This window comes from Pelophylax lessonae, assembly GCF_965119305.1.
Source record: "Pelophylax lessonae genome assembly, chromosome: 13".
In the NCBI taxonomy this organism is placed as follows: Eukaryota; Metazoa; Chordata; class Amphibia; order Anura; family Ranidae; genus Pelophylax; species Pelophylax lessonae.
Window position 1 is genome coordinate 73,648,098 of NC_138780.1, and position 18,928 is coordinate 73,667,025.

At 42.7% G+C, this 18,928-nt stretch overlaps 1 protein-coding gene across 2 annotated transcripts in view; it reads right to left on the minus strand.

Moving 5' to 3' along the window:
* PAK6 (p21 (RAC1) activated kinase 6) overlaps positions 1-18,928 on the minus strand; it is a 187,211-nt gene that overhangs the window by 117,353 nt on the left and 50,930 nt on the right. The gene's annotated exons all lie outside the window — the stretch shown is intronic.

Sequence of the window (18,928 nt, forward strand, 5' to 3'; positions counted from 1 at the left end):
CTTGAAATTTTCCACATTTTGGCAACCAAAAATGTAAATGTATTTTATTGGGATTTTATGTGACAGACCAACACAAAGTGGCACATAATTGTGAGGTGAAAGAAACATGATAAATGGTTTTCAAAATGTTTTACAAATAAATATCTGAAAAGTGTGGAACGCATTTATATTCAGCCCCCCTGTGTCAATACTTTGTAGAACCATCTTTCACTGCAATTACAGCTGCAAGTCTTTTTGGATATGTCTCTACAAGCTTTGCACTTCTAGAGAGTAAAATGTTTGCCCATTCTTCTTAGCAAAAAAGCTCAAACTCTGTCATATTGGATGGAGAGTGTCTGTGAACAGCAATTTTCAAGTCTTGCCACAGATTCTCAATTGGATTTAGGTCTGGACTTTGACTGGGCCATTCTAACACATGAATATGCTTTGATCTAAACCATTCCATTGTCGCTCTTGCTGTATGTTTAGAGTTGTTGTCCTGCTGGAAGGTGAACCTCCGCCCCAGTCTCAAGTCTTTTGCAGACTCATACAGTTTTTCTTCTAAGATTGCCCTGTATTTAGCTCCATCCATCTTCCCATCAACTCTGACCAGCTTCCTTGTCCCTGCTGAAGAAAAGCATTTCCGCAACATGATGCTGCCTCCACCACCGTGTTTCATGGTGGGGATGGAGTGTTCTGGGTAATGTGCAGTGTTAGTTTTCTGCCACACATAGCATTTTGCTTTTAGGCCAAAAAGTTACATTTTAGTCTCATCTGACCAGAGCATCTTCTTCCACGTGTTTGCTGTTTCCTCCACATGGCTTCTTGCAAACTGCAAATTGGACTTTTTATGGCTTTTTTCTTGTCATTCTTCCATAAAGGCCAGATTTGTGGAGTGCACGACTAATAGTAGTCCTGTGGACAGATTCTCCCACCTGAGCTGTGAATCTCTGCAGCTCTTCCATAGTTATCATGGGCCTCTTGGCTGCTTCTCTGATTAATGCTCTCCTTGCCTGGCCTGTCAGTTTAGGTGGACGGCCATGTCTTGGTAGGTTTGCAGTTGTGCCATACTCTTTCCATTTTCGGATGATGGATTAAACAATGCTCCGTGAGATGTTCAAAGCTTGGGATTTTTTTTATAACCTAACCCTGCTTTAAACTTCTCCACAAATTTATCCCTGACCTATCTGGCGTGTTCCTTGATCTTCATGATGCTGTTTGTTCACTAAGGCCCCTTTCACACAGGCGGACCGTTCAGATCCGCCTGTCCGTTTTTTTGGCGGATCTGAACGGTCCCCCCATGCATTCCTATGGGGCAGCGGATGGCAGCGGAGACATGTCCGCTGACATCCGTCCCGATCCGATCTGTCAAATCTGGACGGATGGAAACCCTATTTTCCATCCGTCCAGCGGATCGGATGGGATCGGATGAGAACGGACCGACGGTCCGTTCCTATCCGATTTCCCCCATAGAGATGCATGGGGAACTGACAGCTGTGTCTCCTGCTCAGCGGGGGATCGACGGCTCGATCCCCCGCTGATAAAAACAGAATCCGTCCGACGGACGGATAGTGTGAAAGGGGCCTAGGGTTCTCTAACTAACCTGTGAGGGTTTCACAGTACAGCTGTATGTATACTGAGATTAAATTACACACAGATGGACTCTATTTACTAATTAGGTGACTTCTAAAGGCAACTGGTTCCACTAGATTTTAATTAGGGGTATCAGAGTAAAGGGGGCTGAATACAAATGCACGCCACACTTTTCAGATATTTATTTGTAAAGAAATTAGAAAACCATTTATCATTTTCCTTCCACTTCACAATTATGTTCCACTTTGTGTTGGTCGATCACATCAAATTCCAATAAAATGCATTTACATTTTTGTTTTCAATTATTTTTATTGAATATTTTTTGGAAAAGAACATCAAAAGTACAAAGATTGTCATCGTTAACATAGGCATATCAGTCCCAATTATCCCATCGCAATCACAAAATAAAAAAGTAGAGAAAAAAAAAAAGGAAAAATGAACAAATGGCTTAAACTGCCACTATGCACTGCCGCCAGGGAAAAGTGAAAGCATTTACATTTTTGGTTGTAACATGACAAATTGTGAATAATTTCAGGGGTTATGAATACCTTTTTAAGGCACTGTACATAGTACGGACCGCAGAAATTACCTAGAGCTCAACCCAGGCATTCGTAAGGCAGAGCTCCACTTTTAATCCCTAAGGACTCGTTCTGTGTGGCAGTGCATGCCGCCACTCTAAAAAGCGATCTCCAGTGAACAGACAGTGATTTGGTAATGTCATTGCTTGTTTTAACCTGAAAATGCCAACCTACCATGCTGCAACCACAGTGGTAGCACATGATTGCAGGTCAGTTGTTGCAGCCACCATTTACATGAATGTGTCAAGTTGGGTGGTGGTACTGTCTGTGAAATGCAAGATGCTATTTAATTTTTGATGGGCCTGTGAGGCAAAGCATCAGGGCTATGGCATGTATACAGCCCTGAGTGGCTGCAAGCCCTTGTTTAGGTGGGGGGTAAAACTGCTGCTTGACTGCCTGCTTTTACTGCCTATCACGTACCTGGAGGTGAGCCTGAACGGTGAGGACGGCCTCTCTTACGCCTCTGACTCGGGACCCCTGATAGTGCAGACAGGAGGTGCCGAGTATAGAGTAGCACGAGTGCCTGATGTAGCTGGAAGCAGGCTGAAGTCCACAGACAGGGATAGCCGGGTAAGTCCAGAGCAGGTATGCAGGCAACAGGTGCTGGTGGCAGGAGCGTAGTGAGACAAGCCAGGTCAGAAGCCAAACGGTCATACAGGAGCCAGAAGGAGCAGACTGGAGCAGAGGTCAAGGGACAAGCCGAGGTCGGTGCAGGGGGAGAGCAGAGGATAGTGAGGACAAGCCGGGTCTGGTACTGGTAAACAGGATACAGGTAGCAGGTTCAGGTCAACAAGGCTGAAAACAAAGCAGCACTGGAGCTGAGCAAAGGCTGGGTTTTAATAGCCTATTTGGCGCCAGCATCTATCATGTTGCGTGCTTGCGTACGCGCGTTCGCGCATTCGCCAAGTCCCGGCGGGATTGAACAGAAACACAACTCTGAACAGCAAGCCTCTTCTTACACTGCCCCTGATCACCCAATACAAACAAATCCTAAATGTAAAATATAGTGCCCAATACACGTCAAAAAATGACAAAAGCAGCTTTTTTCTGCAATACTTACCTTATGTCAGATGCAGTCCCCCAAAGACACTCCACTCCGTACTGCTGGCTCTGCTGTTCTTCGGGTTTGAAAGCCTCCCAGAATTTGTTTTGTATTCTTCTGGACAAGGCAGCAGCTGTTAGACTACTAACTTGATGGACATCATTCTTTTTCTAGTCATATTAACTATAATTATGTAGCTAGGGATATTCCAGAGTACATAGACGAGCCTAAACTATTACCTGGCAATGCAGCATTTCTAACAACAACCAAGGGCAACAATGTATAACTGGAAACATGGCTTATGTAATGTCACCAAGTCATGAACTCTTACAATGTATTTGAAAACAGAACTTCCCCAATGGAAGATTTTTTTCTCTGTCCCTTTTCTGGTGACAACCGTTACAATTTTAACCCCCCTAACCATCACCATGACAATGGTTACTAGGACAAATAGAGGGATGAATCTCCTAAATGGGGATTCACAGAGTAATAAATCATAGAGAGGATCCAACCCTCACCTACTGCAATATTAAAAAGAAAAGGTTTTGGCTTTAGATTTACTTTAACACTGGTGAGTGAATTTGCCGGAATAACAGTAGTGACACATATGTGCAAAGTTTAAACTTTCTCTTGCTCACACTGAAGTTCTGGTATTTGAGAAATTTCTTCAGGTCAGTACCATTGTTCTGATTTAAGACCTGCAGCCATTTCTAAATACACAGTCTAATTACAACATATCATAAACAATAAGTGCAGCTCTAAAAAAATATAGGTGAAACATACAAGTAGTATAATATTGAACAAAAAATGCACAGATCAGTGTGCATCACCATGTGTACAAATTAGAGTCCACATGTAATAAAATTGTAAAGTGTCCAAAATGAAAAACCTAGAAATAACCAAGAAATAGTAGTCCTCCAATCATGAGGAAAAGGGGATAAGTGTAGATATGCGAACACCACCAACTTGACTCTGGGCGTAAAAACCACACAATACCCCAGTGCACAGAGAAGAGGGGGGGCTTGCCGGAAAGAGTGAATAGATTAATCCCTCTGGTCAGGTATTGTATTCTGACAACCAGTGCCACTGCAGATACCGTTTGGCCAACAATTTTACAACAGTTACCAGGAATCGGCTGACATTCGAGCAGTGTATGGCCAGCTTAGATCTTCCAAAGAGGGAACCAGTTCTGGTGACAACTGACCAAGAGGGCAATCCTCTTACTTTTGTAGCACCATCCTAGATAGGTGCTAGGTGAGGAGAGTGGTTTTGGCTCTGCCTGCTTGTCAGGAGAGCAGCAGGCAAAACATAGATGCCCTCTGCCTATCAGGGGGGCCTGATTCCTAGTTAGGCCTGTTTCATGTGCTCAGTGTGCCCCCATGTCCCCAATGGGGAGGCACGTTGGACAGTGGAGGAAACGCAGGCAAGGACACACAGGCTTTGATACTATCCCATGGGTTTGGCACAGAGAGTGATGCATATGGGATAGGGTATAAAAACCAAGGGCACATGAGGCAGGGGGTCTTTGGGCGGGAAGCCAGGGCCCAGAAGGAGGGTGACGGCTGTCTCCTCTTCTGCAGCAGTGGATGGTGGTCACAGGCGGTCGGCCTTCTGAACCAGAGTGTGTGGCTGAATCCAGAGGTCCAGGAGAAGCTGACTGGTGGAGTTGAAGGGCAACGGTGACTCTGGAAAAACAGTGTCCGTGAGTACAGAGGAACTTGCCCGGGGGTCTGCCCAGGAAGGGGACCACTCCAGAGTGTAGGAGTCAGTGGATGGGTGTCAGCTACACTGAGAGGAAGAAAGGGGGTGCCAAGTTAGAACCCTGAAGATAATAACAAGTAGTTGCACTTACATTACACTTACATTACCCTCATTCCAGTGGCATAGTGAAGCAGTGGCCTTGCCGCATCCTCAAGTCAGATGTCCTCAATACTGGGAATAGTTATTAGTTGGAGTATCCCACTCATCCCTTCTCCTATCCCAGTTCCAAATAACACTACAAAATAACATCCCCTGGACTGATCATTAACTAAAGCCCCGTACACACGTACCGATTGTCGGCCATAAATAATCGGCCGACGACTGATCGGCCGATTGTAGGCTTGTTAGTATGATGCTTCCGACAGCGCATTTTCAGCCGAACAGAATCTGTCGTGCAAGCATTAAAATTTTTGTTGGCCAACACCAGAACGGCCGATTGTTCGCCAGTCAGTACAGATTTCGGCCGACAGACAGCAGATTAGCAAGACTGGGCATGCTCAGAAAAGAAAAAAGACAAGGAAAGTTAACCATCACATAACATCAGTTCTGCAGTCGGCTGTTGTTGGCCGACAAAATTCGTGTGCAGTCTTTTGCAGTTTTCAACAGACACGACAGCCCTGGACAAAAGACGGCCGATCGTTCGGCCGACGATCAGTACGTGTGTACGGGGCTTTAGCCAAGTAATTAAAGTGATAAGATTCTGCAAGCAGTTGCTACGGGTAACCCAGAGGAATCCAGAAAGTGTTATATCCAGCAGTCCCCTAGGGGACAGTGCTACACTTTGTAGAAATTCACACTCACTTCCTGTTATATCTTTGAGGCCAGAAACAAAGGGAGATCTGGTCAGTGGAAGACAGACAGCAAAAATATTATGCCATGAGTTTTTAGCCTTCCCTTCTCTTTTCAAAGCTAAAACATGCTTTGGCTATACATACATTTAAAGCATTTCTAGTTGAGCATACCCAACTTGCTCTGATTTAGCCTGAATGAAATACGTACATTTTGAATTTTGGTGAGAAAGTAAAAACTCTCTTTGCCCTATTACATGTGGCCACTTCCTCAATAATGTCATATACACTGTGTGTCACCCTTTCACCATCTTCCCCCAATGAAGAGAATCTCACGAAATTGAAAGCAACCTGCAGAAACCTGCAGCAGAAGCGAGGACACATGGGAACCTGGTTTTGATTTATAGCCTGCACACGCCCGCAACCTATGACATCATAAACAAAATGGCAATGTCAACAGGAAAAAGTAAAGGGGCTCCAGACAGTAGTAAGGGACACTTAGATGTACAAACTATATTGCTAGACTAGATTACAGACAATAAGAGAAAGTAGTGATGTTTTGAGAATATTTTTTCAGATCAAATTGCTTTAGGCATTAATAGGGCGGGGTCACTTTTTCTTTTGAGGTGAATTGTTAAGCTGGTTTGTTAACTTGTCTTCTAAATATTGCAAATCATCATTATTTCTTTCTTCTTAAATATCTCCCCAGGGGAATCAAAAATGACTCAATCTCAACATAGGATACCTGAGAGTAGTTTTAGAAATAAACAAAAAAACTTTCCCAGAATGGTTCTAGAATAGGAAAATAACCGCGTCTGATAAAATGCTATAAAAAATAACTACATAATGGGAGGTATAAGGCTTTCAAGAAGTAACTTTTCTACTCAAAGAAATGTCTTCAAACCAGCAACACCCAGACTTCAAATCTGGAATTTTATAAGGAAGATTTACAAAGACTGCTAGGCTACAAAACATAAACCCTTAAAAAGGATAGGCCCCTATAGCCAACCTATCATAGAAAGAAAAGAAGAAAGGAAAGAAAAAGGGAAAAAATAAAAGCCGTTCGGGGTAAATCCAAACACAGAAAGAAAAAAAAATGTAATGTTAACTCTCACATAATTAGTTTTGAAGTTTTTTTGTACCATGCAGTTTTTGGATCCATATTTTTGTTATTTTTAATTCATTTTGTATATTATTTTTTTTTTTTTTTCTTTTGAAAGAACACACTATAAGCTTTATTCTCAACATTTTTCTTATACAATAAATAGAACTACCTCAGCACAAGCCATGTAAAATCCTGACCTGATCACAATATTATACAGATTGCTATACCTTTAGGCTTGGTTCACACCTATGCAGTTTGCCTTTGATCTGTTTCTGCAGTGGTTTTTGCGGTGCATTTTGCGTTTTTACACACGCATTTTTGATGCAATTTTCATATGGTTTTTGATGCTTTTTGCATTTTTTTATGCTTTCTTTTTTTTGGGCCAATTTGTTGTTGGGTGGATAAAAAATGCAAATCACAGCAAAATTGCAATAAAATCGCTGCAAAATTGCATTAAAAATGCACTACATGCTATTCTGCAGCTTCTCCATTGAAGTCTATTGAACCAAAAATGCACCGTTTTCGCTTTTAAAAAAGTCTTTGACCCTTTCCAAAAATGCAGCGGCTGAAAAAAGCATAGATGTGAACGTGTCCCATAGGAAACCATGGTAAATGGACTGTAGTGGGTTTCTGCAAAAAACATTAAAAAACCTATATGTGGAAACTAGTATAAAGCATATCTGTTGTCACGTTTAGCTGGTCTTCTTGGAAATATTGGATACTAGACTTTGGCCTCACAGTGACTGCAAGGTGTATATGCAAGTGCAATAGGACTATACATGTACACATCTGCTCATAAATCACAGAAGAAAAAAAATTGGTGGTTAGATTGTATATGCATAACTATGCCTCTGGCATCTGCTTAGGTTAAGGATTTTGGATAGTCAGAAGTCCTGCTTGCTCTGTAATGCATATTTTGTGGAAAACCACATGAGAGTGCAGTGAGCAGCACTTTTTCCACGCACTGCACGCACTTACAAAGTGTAAATGAGAAGAGAGCCTACATAAGATACTGGAAGCCTCTCAAGCAAAACTGAATAATAGTTGAAGGTTGACAAATGTGACGCGAGCCCTTAGACTAGCACTTTTTGTCCGAAAATGTTAATTAAAAGGAGATTGAATGTGCAGTTTACGCCACACATGACCAGCATATAGCTTACTATACACTTAGCAACTGGAACCTTCAATTCTATTTTTTTGTTGGACCCCACAAAGCATTTGAAGACTTGGAGGTTTATATTGTCTGGTCTTCAAAGCAAAGGGACTGAAATTGCCTCAATCAAACATGGTGGAAAAAAATCGGATCACTTTCATATTTCATAAAAGTGTCATATTTTTCCTAATTTGGATTCCATTTCAATTACATTTTTCAAAAAAACTCTTTTTAAACCATCAATTTATTGGCCAGGTTTGATATCACAGTCAACCAAATTCAGACAGCAATCTTAGGTGAGTATAACTTACATGACAAGGTCAAAAAAAGAATCAGAAAGGATGGGTAAGAAGGGGGTGGAAAGGAGTGGTGGAGGTGGGCTTTAAGCATTATGTCACTGCGATCAGGGCCATCTTACTGAATGGGCATGCTGGGCAGTTGCCCGAGGGCCCCACTTGATCGGGGGGGGGGGGAGGGGGCCACCTGCCCAGCATTAGTCCTGATTCCCGTGTGCATCCCCCTGCTGAACTTAGCAGGTGGCAAGCGCCTGTCACCCCTTGACTGCTGTCAGGCCACTTGGGCCATGGAGGGAGAGCCCAGAACTGCAGGAATGCCTGCCCGCCTCCATGGGAACAGGCACACACAGGACAGTCGAGTCTGACTCCCGTCCGTGTGTGTGTTCACCGGACCCAGCCGCCCAACTTTGAAGCGCTCATTAGCCTGGCACTGCTGTACCAATAAATATCGCCTTATCATGGGTGATTGTGTAGGCGGGGCCCCAGTGCACTGCATTGCCCAGGGCCCTTAATGCTCTTAAGATGGCACTGACTGTGATTAAAGTTCAGCTAAACCCTCCTGTATGACTGCCTAAGCAAGAGCTGTCAATCCTGAAAGCAGTGTGCAGAACTAGGTGTGGCCCAATTCTGATTGACAAGCCATATGCTGGTGAATCAGCAGTTACTACACTTAGAACCGTACCCTCTGCAACCATTTTCATTCCATTATAGTGCAAGCAGGCACATCCTACAGGAGTGTGGCAACATTGCTCTCAATTCAGTAGCAGTGCACCATTGTTGCCACACCATAATGGGAAGCTGCAGTAACAGGACTTCATTGATAGGATCAACCGGTATTCATGGGACTTTGCAGGGACATTAAGAGAAAACGTAAGTGCAGATGCAATTATATTTAAATGCTGCAGCGTACAGGTGCATCTCATAAAATTAGAATATCATCAAAAAGTTAATTTATTTCAGTAAACAAATGTTTAAAAAAAAAATAGATGCATTACACACAGGATGATATATTTCAAGCATTTCTTTCTTTATTTTTGATTATGGCTTACAGCTAGTGAAAAAAAAACAAAATTCAGTATCTCGGAAAATTAGAATATTAAATAAGGCCAATACGAAAAAGATTCTAAATACAGAAATGTTGGCTTACTGAAAAGGATGTCCATATACAGTATAGTATGCATTTGGTTGGGGCTCCTTTTGCATGGCCGCTATCAAAGCAATCTGGTTTCCCATAACCCCCTCAGCAGTGCCACAGGCTGATCGCCTCCATGCCACGCCAAATTGATGCAGTAATTCATGCAAAAGGAGCCCCGACCAAGTATTGAGTGCATACTATACTGTACATGGGACATACTTTTCCATAAGCCAACATTTCTGTATTCAAAATTATTTTTTTTACTGGTCCTATGTAATGTTCTAATTTTCTGAGATACTGGATTTTGGGTTTTCACTAGCTGCCAGCCATAATCATCAAAATTAAAAGAAAGAAATGCTTGAAATATATCACTCTGTGTGTAACGCATCTATAGAAAATATATGAGTTGCACTTTTTGAATTGAATTACTGAAATAAATGAACTTTTTGATGATATTCTAATTTTCTTGAGGTGCACCTTTGTATGTTTGTTGTTAATGGGAGGCCATAGTTCTACTTTAAAGCAGATACTTTACTTCCTCTTTGTTATCATTCAGGGTGTAACCAAAAAGAATATTATGTACCTACTACAATTTCTGTTTTCCACAGTATGTATACACACAACTGTGTATTTTAAAGTGTACAAATATTCCCCTGTTCATTCTGAATATAATAATGCAAGAAATAGATAGCATGCAAATTCAAAAGAAATAATTTGTTTCCTCTAAAACTCTGCATCTTGTATGACACCCAAACATTCATATTACAAACACACCTCACATGCACAGTAGCTGCTACAAATTATGTTTGCCTTTACGTCACTGGCCTATTGCTTGTACACCTACTTTATTTACCACCTGACAGCTGCTGGATACACAGTTATGTACACAGTCTGCTAAATTAATAGCAAGTATTACACTAAGAAACATTGTTATGATGTAAAATTCCCTTTCACATTCTAACTACAACCATAAAACTAGATTTTCGAAAAAAAAAAAAAAAAAATGCTTTCCTGCATTCGCCGATATATTGTGTGGCTAAAGCTGGCCATACAGGCATAGATTTCTCTATCCACGCTCAACAACCAAGGCAGAAGGATGAATCTACCGCACATGGCTGTCAATACCCGATTGGATTGGATGCAGTCACTGTTCAACCAACAATTGTTTTGCCTAGCTCCTCCAATCATCAGATCGAAGTTCGTTGAGCTGGATGGTGCAGGCAGGGCCTCCTACAGATCAAATTGATTATCAGATGGGAACTCATCCTTCCTGCGCTCTCCTCCATTGAGTTCTTTCACAGATTACACTGCCTGTACCCTGTTCTTGGGAGAGAGGCTGATTAGTCACAGATCTACCACAATTACAGATAGCGTTACAGTGTGATCATTACAGATAAGTAATGTAACTAAGGCCCCTTTCACACGGGCTTTCTGATCAGGTCCGCCTGTCAGTTTTTTTTGCTCCATGTGACATCTCCACTGACACCCGCTGCTCTCTGATCCAATGTGGTCTGTAAAATCCAGATGAATGGAAACCCTATTTTCCATCCGTCTGGAGGATCAGATCGGATGAAAATGGACAGGTGGTCCATTTTCATCCGATCTCCAATAGAGGAGAGCGGGGATCTGACAGCTCTGTCTCTGCAAAGTAAGCGGAGACAGAGCTGTCATCCGCCTGCTCATCGGGGATCGGCCCGGGTCAAAGGATCCTAAAGCTTTTAAAGAAAAAAAATGTTTTCAGAGAAAACTTTAGCTTTAGGAAGAGTGGAACAAATACAAGTATAGAAGTCCTATTAAGAGCTACAGAAAGCACTTAATTGCAGTTATTGGTTTAAAAGATTTGTACTATTTGATTAGATGTACCAATAATTATGTCAATGTTATATTCATTTGTTTTATTACCTACAAGAATGTCTACATGAGTGCCAGAAAGTCATCCATTACCCAGATGACTTCCTGCTTATCGAATGGCCCCACAAGCCCCCCTCAGGATTTAGACAAATTAAGGGTAGTGTTCGGTAGTGTTCAATGTGCCCATAGTGTAGCATAAAGTGGAAGGCCCCGTGCATACCATCACCTTCCTAGAAATCACCCTTGACACCTGCTCTATGCAGGCCAGCCTACCCACTGACAAGCTGTCCTGGGGCAGTCATTCATGCCTTCACCGCCTCACGAAGTTGCACAGCTGCATCCCAGTTAGGCATGCTAAACTTTGTTATGAGGGTTGTCCCTCAGGGGACGTTCTTTCATTTTTCGCCTCCTGGTCTTCCTTTCCCACGCACAGGACCCCAATCAAACCATCAGGCTAGACCAGGCAGCTGCTGCAGATCTAGCAATGTGGGACAACTTCCTTGAGAACTTGAACAGTGTAGCCATGTTCTTTCCAGCAGCTTCAGCCTCATCACCTTATATAGTAACAGATGCAGCAGCCTCCACAGGCTTCGCTGCCATTTTTGGCACCTATTGGTTTGCAGGTCCATGGCCGCAGGAAATCCCTGTGGTCCCCAAGTTCAGCCAGATGTCCTCATTGTTCGAGCTTTACCCTATCATCATGGCAGCTCAGGTCTGGGGACACACCTGGGCGTGGCAGACCGTGGTCTCCTCCACTGGCAACTTAGCCACAGCTGAGATTGTCAACAAAGGAAGATCCAAGTCCCTGGCCATCATGTCTTTCCTACGCAGGCTGGTGCAGATATCCTTTAACTACAATTTTAATGTGCACTATACTTACATACCTGGCAAGTGCAATCTCGCAGCAGGCGCTCTGTCCCACCTCAATTTTCCTTTGTATTTCTTACAGAGACCTGAAGCCGACCCAACCTCATTTCCTATCCCATCTTGGTCGCAGCCAACGATGGCCTAAAAGACCACCTTCATGACGCTACACTGCTCATAAACCGGTCACTGTTGCCCCAACACGCTGGAGGCCTACCACACCTCCTGGAACGCCTACAACAAATTCCTAGCCACATGCCCCTAGGAAACCCTCGTTCTTCACGTCCTATGTGGTCAAAGCATTGCTGTGTGACAGAAACATCAGCCCATAGCCAGTAGCAAATGCTTGCCCATATCATGTTCCGCGTTCTGGGACATGTCAGCCATCCTGTCCCGGTCCCCTTTTGGGTTGCTCCCCAGCCAGGTCATCCAAGCAGCTATCTACCTGGCCTTCTACGGCTTCCTACGGCCCTGTGAGTTCACTTACAGTGGTCACGGTTGCCAGGTCCTACACAGGTGACATCTGGCCCACCTTCAAGATCATTTTATCCTACATCTGGAAGTGTCCAAAATTCTTTAGTCCGGCTCCAGGGTCAACATCAAATTCTTCCAGACCCACAATGAATGGCGTCCAGTAGCAAGTCTGGACCAGTTGTTATCACACCTGCCGAGCCTGTCCAGCTCCAGCCCATTGTTGCTTTTTCCTTGCAGCCCACTAACAGCTAGCCAGTTTATCAGACATGTTTGCATCCTCCTGGATAATCTAGGCTCAACCCTAACCAGTTTACCGGGCACTCCTTTAGGATCAGAGCAGCCTCAGCCGCCTCCTGGCATGGGGTGCAATGTAATGTCATCACAAGATTAGGCAGATGGAAATCTGCCTGCTTTACCCGGTACATTCCGAATCTCCAGGTTGAGATGTCGCAAGCCTTCACCAAGCTTACCCAATAAATGTCATGTATACCAATAAAACAGCTTTCCCTATCCTGTTATTTTTGCCACCTTTTTGGTGTACCGACCAGCTAACCAGGGCACACCTCAGGTCTATCTTATGTTGTGAGTCTTGTGGCGTCTTTATGTGCTTTCACGTCTATCTTGGTTGGAGGGCTCCGACCATAAATTAGAAGGCCAGTATGGTGGCCTGAATTTAGGGAGGAGCCCCAGGGGAGGGGGGTATTTAAGCAGCCCACTCACTTATGTTCCTTGTCGGTACCAGTGCACGATACCCTGCCTCCCATCCCCTTTACAGGGCACTTCCTTCACATCCCTCTTCTACATTCAACCATTACTTATCTTGGGTATGCCCCCTTTTTGGTGTACCGACCAGCTGACCAGGGCACACCTCAAGTCTATGTTATGTTGCGAGTCTTGTGGCGTCTTTATGTGGTTTCACGTCTATCTCGGTTTGAGGGCTACGACCATAAATATTATTTCTTTCTCTCTGGCATACAAAATACTGTATGTCTACAGATTTGATTGGTATGCAGTGACTGAGCAAGGGTTGTTGTTGGGAGTTTAATTTCCTAACAGCAGTTGTGGCAATGCATTTTTAAAAATATTTAATCTTGTGACGTTTGTGTGTTGCAATCAAACTGTGTTTATAGAGATATGGCTGTACAGGCGGGAGGTGAGGAGCCTGTCATTGGCCTAGTCACCTTGCCTGCAGACCACTCTGCTTTTTTTTTTTTTTTTTTTTCCATTTTGTGTTTGTTTCCCCATTGATCCCATTAAGATCCCACCCAATAAGAAATGTTTTTTCAGGTAATTTACATGTGTAATATGGTAGTGTGGGTGGCTTTCTCTCTTTGGGGTCATGGGTTGGACATTGAATGAAATACATGTCACTAAGTACACCACAAACTTCGTTTGACAATTGACTAGCTGTTGTTAACAGAATAGCTATTGGAATAGGAGGAGATAACATGAGGGTCACTCAAATGTTTACAGCATGACCATAGCACCACATTTAAAAATGTGAAGTATAGCCATGTCTGAACAGATGTACTGGAGGTAAACAAACTAGGTAAGACCATGTTGCCAATGGTTTGTGCTGTTCTGGCTATGACTCTAACTTCTTTCTTGCGTACTACTTTGTAATGAGGATCTCCATGTAAAATGGGGAGATATCTAGACCACTTGAAACTGGGACTGTAAGGTGTAGGAAGCACAGCGGAGATCAGGCCTTTTTTTGTGTAGTTTGTTTTGCATCAGTTCAACAATATCACCTGCCCACCTCCAGCCTCCTGATTGGAAACTAAATCAGCAGTATCTGTCCAGGGAGTAGTATGCCAAGATAGCCCAATGACTAGAAGAGTACCATCAGAATTGCAGGCCAAATTTACAAACCCTTTAGCAGGTGAAACAGTATGCATAGATTTTATTTTCAGCTGTGCATCTAGCTGTTTGCCTGAAGAGCCACTTTAAATGTTGCAAAGAATTCAGGAAGTGTTTACTTCAAAAAGTGAGCACTTTCACCCAATCCTCTGTTGTCTGCCTAACATTAGATACATTTTTTTCTGCGTGTATTCGAGACAGCTGAATATGCCAAATATGAATATTGGCCAGCATTTGTCAGGGGTGGAGGCCCAGTAAGTTGTGAAATGCTGTTGAAGCAGCCAATAGCTTTGCCAAGGTGGATACAATTATGAGAATGTTTACATTTAAACTGCTGTGCTGATAATAGGCAAAGAATTACTGTCAAAGTTCAGTATTATATTTTTGAGACAGAAAGTAAAAAGACATTTCAAAAACTGGTTAAAATAATGGCGATCATGAAATGGAATTCATACAGTAAATGTTATTAATAACTCAGCTGCCTGTACCATGAACACTGAAGTAAATCATCATATGCTACCACAAGCATTATGCATATCATGTCCTATTTGGATTGAATTAAAACATAGGCGTAAGCTAAGAAGCATGTTTAACATTGACTGTTGAGCAATCTTGAGTATCTAAAAGTTGCATGGACCAGTACACTTGTATTACTGAGCATGCATGTCAGTACTGCAAGCAGGCACCTCCATCAGTGATGGCCAGAGATGTATAGTAACTATATACTTCACTACTGTACTTAAGTACCGAAAGGCGGTTTCTGTACTTTCCTACAGTAGAATTTTTTTCTCCTACTTCCACTTTTACTTCACTACATTTTTTCGATGATTTCAATACTTCTACTCCAATATTTTTTTTTTTTGTGCTGCATAGTTACTCGTTACTATCATAAAAATTACCACTGCCAGAACAGTAGATGGCAGGTTTCATGAAGCTCAAAACATGTGTATTATCAGCGCATACGAAAATAAATTCTACTGTATGTATAAATAAAAGCTGCATTTGGAATAATAAAAAACAATATGATGTTCAAACTTTTGACTTCTTTCTTTAATAACTACATAACACAGTACTTGTACTTTTACTTTCAGCACTTCAGTAGCAATTTTTTTTTCAAAACTACTGGTACTTTTACTTTCAGTACTTGAGTAGCGAAATTTTTTAAAAAACTACTTGCAATACTTAAGTACAAAAAATGTTGAATACTTTAGTACTTCTACTCAAGTCACTTTTTGATCGAGCACTTGTACTTTTACTCAAGTATGGGTTTCAAGTACTTTATACAACTCTGGATGGCCTGTTCTTAAAAAAACAATAACATTAGTTCAGGGAATGTCTGCCCTCAACTGGAAGGGCTTGTCCTGGCCAGAAGAAACCATACAGATCAAGTGATGAATGAAATTAAAGTATTTGTATAATCCCTTTTTTTTTTATTGCATAGAGTAGGGAATGATTAAAACTCCCACTCATTATTTTTATGGTCTGTGTCATTATTTTTTATTGAGGGGGGGGTCTTTACACTGTACATCAAAAAACATAACAGGAACGGAGAGACTAAATCTAAATAGTGATGAGAAATCCCCTCCTAGACAGCGGTTGATAAAACAGGTGCCCCAGTTAGAAGAATGGCACTCTACTCCTGTTCCAGTTGTGTTGGCGGAGGGCAGAACCGTGCAGTGTATCTTTGCCGACTACACTACTTGTATGCCCCCAGGGGTTCTTGGGCTACTCTAGGGGATGAACAGGATCACTAGCCCTGTATGTGGAGATACTTTTCATGTGGAATGCACTCATTAATGCCCAGGATCAGGCAAAGAAAAAATCTAACATTAGGACAGTTCTGCAACTTACAGAAGAGCCTTAACTATGTGCAGTAAAATAAAATACAGAGTCCTCTGTAAAGTGTCTTGTCCCATGTGACTATACACTGTCCAAGATGAAGGGTGCATTAGGAGGGATGTGCAGAGCCTTGCGCCCACTCCACCAGTCCAGAGTACCTCTGTAACCTCACTTCTAGTAACAGAATGAGGCCCCGCCTTGCACCTAGCATGGACCTCATGCATACACTTACTAGCTTCTTCACTTTCCTTACCTCATGACCAGATCATAGATCTCTATAACCCGGGTTTGGATCCAGTTGCTACTGGAAACCGACTGCTAAAGAGAGAGCCAGACAATGACCCCCTCACTCCTGGAGGACCCATCACCTTACCAGGTACCACGCCTGATGAATGATTGCTTGTATCTTGAACTTGTACTTGGTTACTCTTAGTAACTTCATTCGTCTTTTTGTCTTGCCGAGTTAACCGTTTATAGTGGTGTTATTTCATACCCTGTTGTGCTTTACAGATCCTGGTTCTTTAGATATGCCAGAACCAACATGCACCCCTCAAACCAGGCTCATAACGGTTTATGTACTTTACTGAAGAAGTGTGGCATAACATTTCTTTTCCAATAATTTTTAATAAATATTTGAAAGGAGAATACAAAGCTCCAACATTAGCATGTAAAACAGTCAATATTGCAGAAACACATACCGGAATGTGATGCATTACAAAAGGAATGAAGAACATGGTCTCCAGTAAATATATATCCAAAACATAATTTAGAGTGTGTAAAAAAAAAAAAAAAAAAAAGAGAGAGAAATATACTACAACTGTATTTCAGACACTGACTACATTGCACTCCAACCCTTGCAAAACGTCCCAAAGAGGGGTGGTAATGAGTAGGTATAACAATATTGCCACTATCATCCTTCTCACATATCGTGAAGGCGGTGGGTGAGCAATGGAGTACAAAGGTATGGCTAATATGGTTGCATAGACCAAATGTGGCTTAACATTTCAATATGAACAACTTATTTCCCCTAACTCTATAGTAGTGTGGCTGCCCAGGCATACCTCTGTAAGGTGAAAGTTCATTATTGTATTGTCCATGACTTGGATGTCCCCAAAAATCCTAGTGTCTTAAGCAGCAGTCCTGATTCCATGAACAGAACTGACCAGTACAAGAAGAAGATCCAAGCGTGCTGGACCTCAGCCTTCACCCTTTTCATAGCACAGATGGGCTGGCTAGAAACAAAAGCTTGCAAACTGAGCCTGCAAATGTTAACCCTTACCCCAGCCAGGGCCAGTTGCTATCTCACCAATAACCATACATTTCAACCTGCCTAAACAGTAGCAACTGTAAAATTTTGGATTTTGTCCAACATCTAAATGACTAGAGCCGGGTCTGTCTTTTACCAGTGTAGCACCCTGCTAGGTAGGTGCTAGAGAGAGGAGTATAGTTTTTGGGTATTTTTACTTACCAGAGAAATTGCCAGGTTATTTTATTTTGCTCTCTGCCTACCAGGGAGCAGGATCCATTAGTAAGGTCTGCTTATGGTGCCCAGGTGTAGCTCAGCTTGTCTGAAATGTTTCACACTGGTCCATAAGGGAGGCATATTGGACAGTGGAAGGAAACCTGATGAATGAGTGCACAGGCATTTGTTACAGCCCTGGCGATTGGCAGAGGAAAGTGCATCGGTGCATGCTGGGTGACTGTATAAATATCAAGGGCACATGTGCTCTGGGTCTTTCAACTGGAGAGCAGGGTCCTGGAGGGAGGGGGTGGCTGCCCCTTCTCTGTAGAAGTTGCCATGCGGCCTCAGGGGGGGTCGGCCTGAGGGCCTGAGAGTCAGAGAGAAGCTGAACCCAGAGGTTCTGCAAAACTGACTGGAAGGGAAACATTGGAGAGGATCCGATTCTGCCTACGGTGAGTACAGATTTGTGTCATGGGGCCTGTTTTGAGAAGGCCACCCCCTTCTGCTAGAAGAGTCAGTGGACGGGTTTCAGTCAAGGGGATGCTAGAAAGTATCCTGAAAATAATGTAGTTGCATCAAGTCTGCTGCTATAGAGAGCAAGAGGACTTAATTCTTCCAAGCAAGTGGCAGTATGGTTAAAGCAGTGTGTCTGCTTCCACAAATAACCTGGTGAGCCCAAGTGAGAGTTGTCCTTATCTATTGTGAATAGTTCAAGTTGGAGTACCCCACTATTCCCTTCTCCCATTTAAGTTCCACAATAAATATAAAATCAAATCCCCTGGACTGTTTATTGAGTACCGAGCAAATGGGAGTAAGGATGGATGTGTGAAAAATCTCCTAGTGACTGTCTGCAGGTAATCAGGGGGAGACCCAAGAAGTCATTGTAACGGAACAACACTGTACTTGTGGTCTTCCGTCAGTATATGGCTTCCTTGCAGTCATGAACATATATCCCAGATTTTCCTAGCCGCCCTCATACAAAGCTAGCCAGCAACTTAGCTTGTACACGTTTGGAAACCTTCTCCTTTATTGAACAGTTTCACACTCAATTTACACACACGAGCACATCCCCCTCCTGATCAAAATACCACACACAGGTCAGGAGTTGCCTGATTACATTATCTTATGCAGATGGAATTGTATACAGA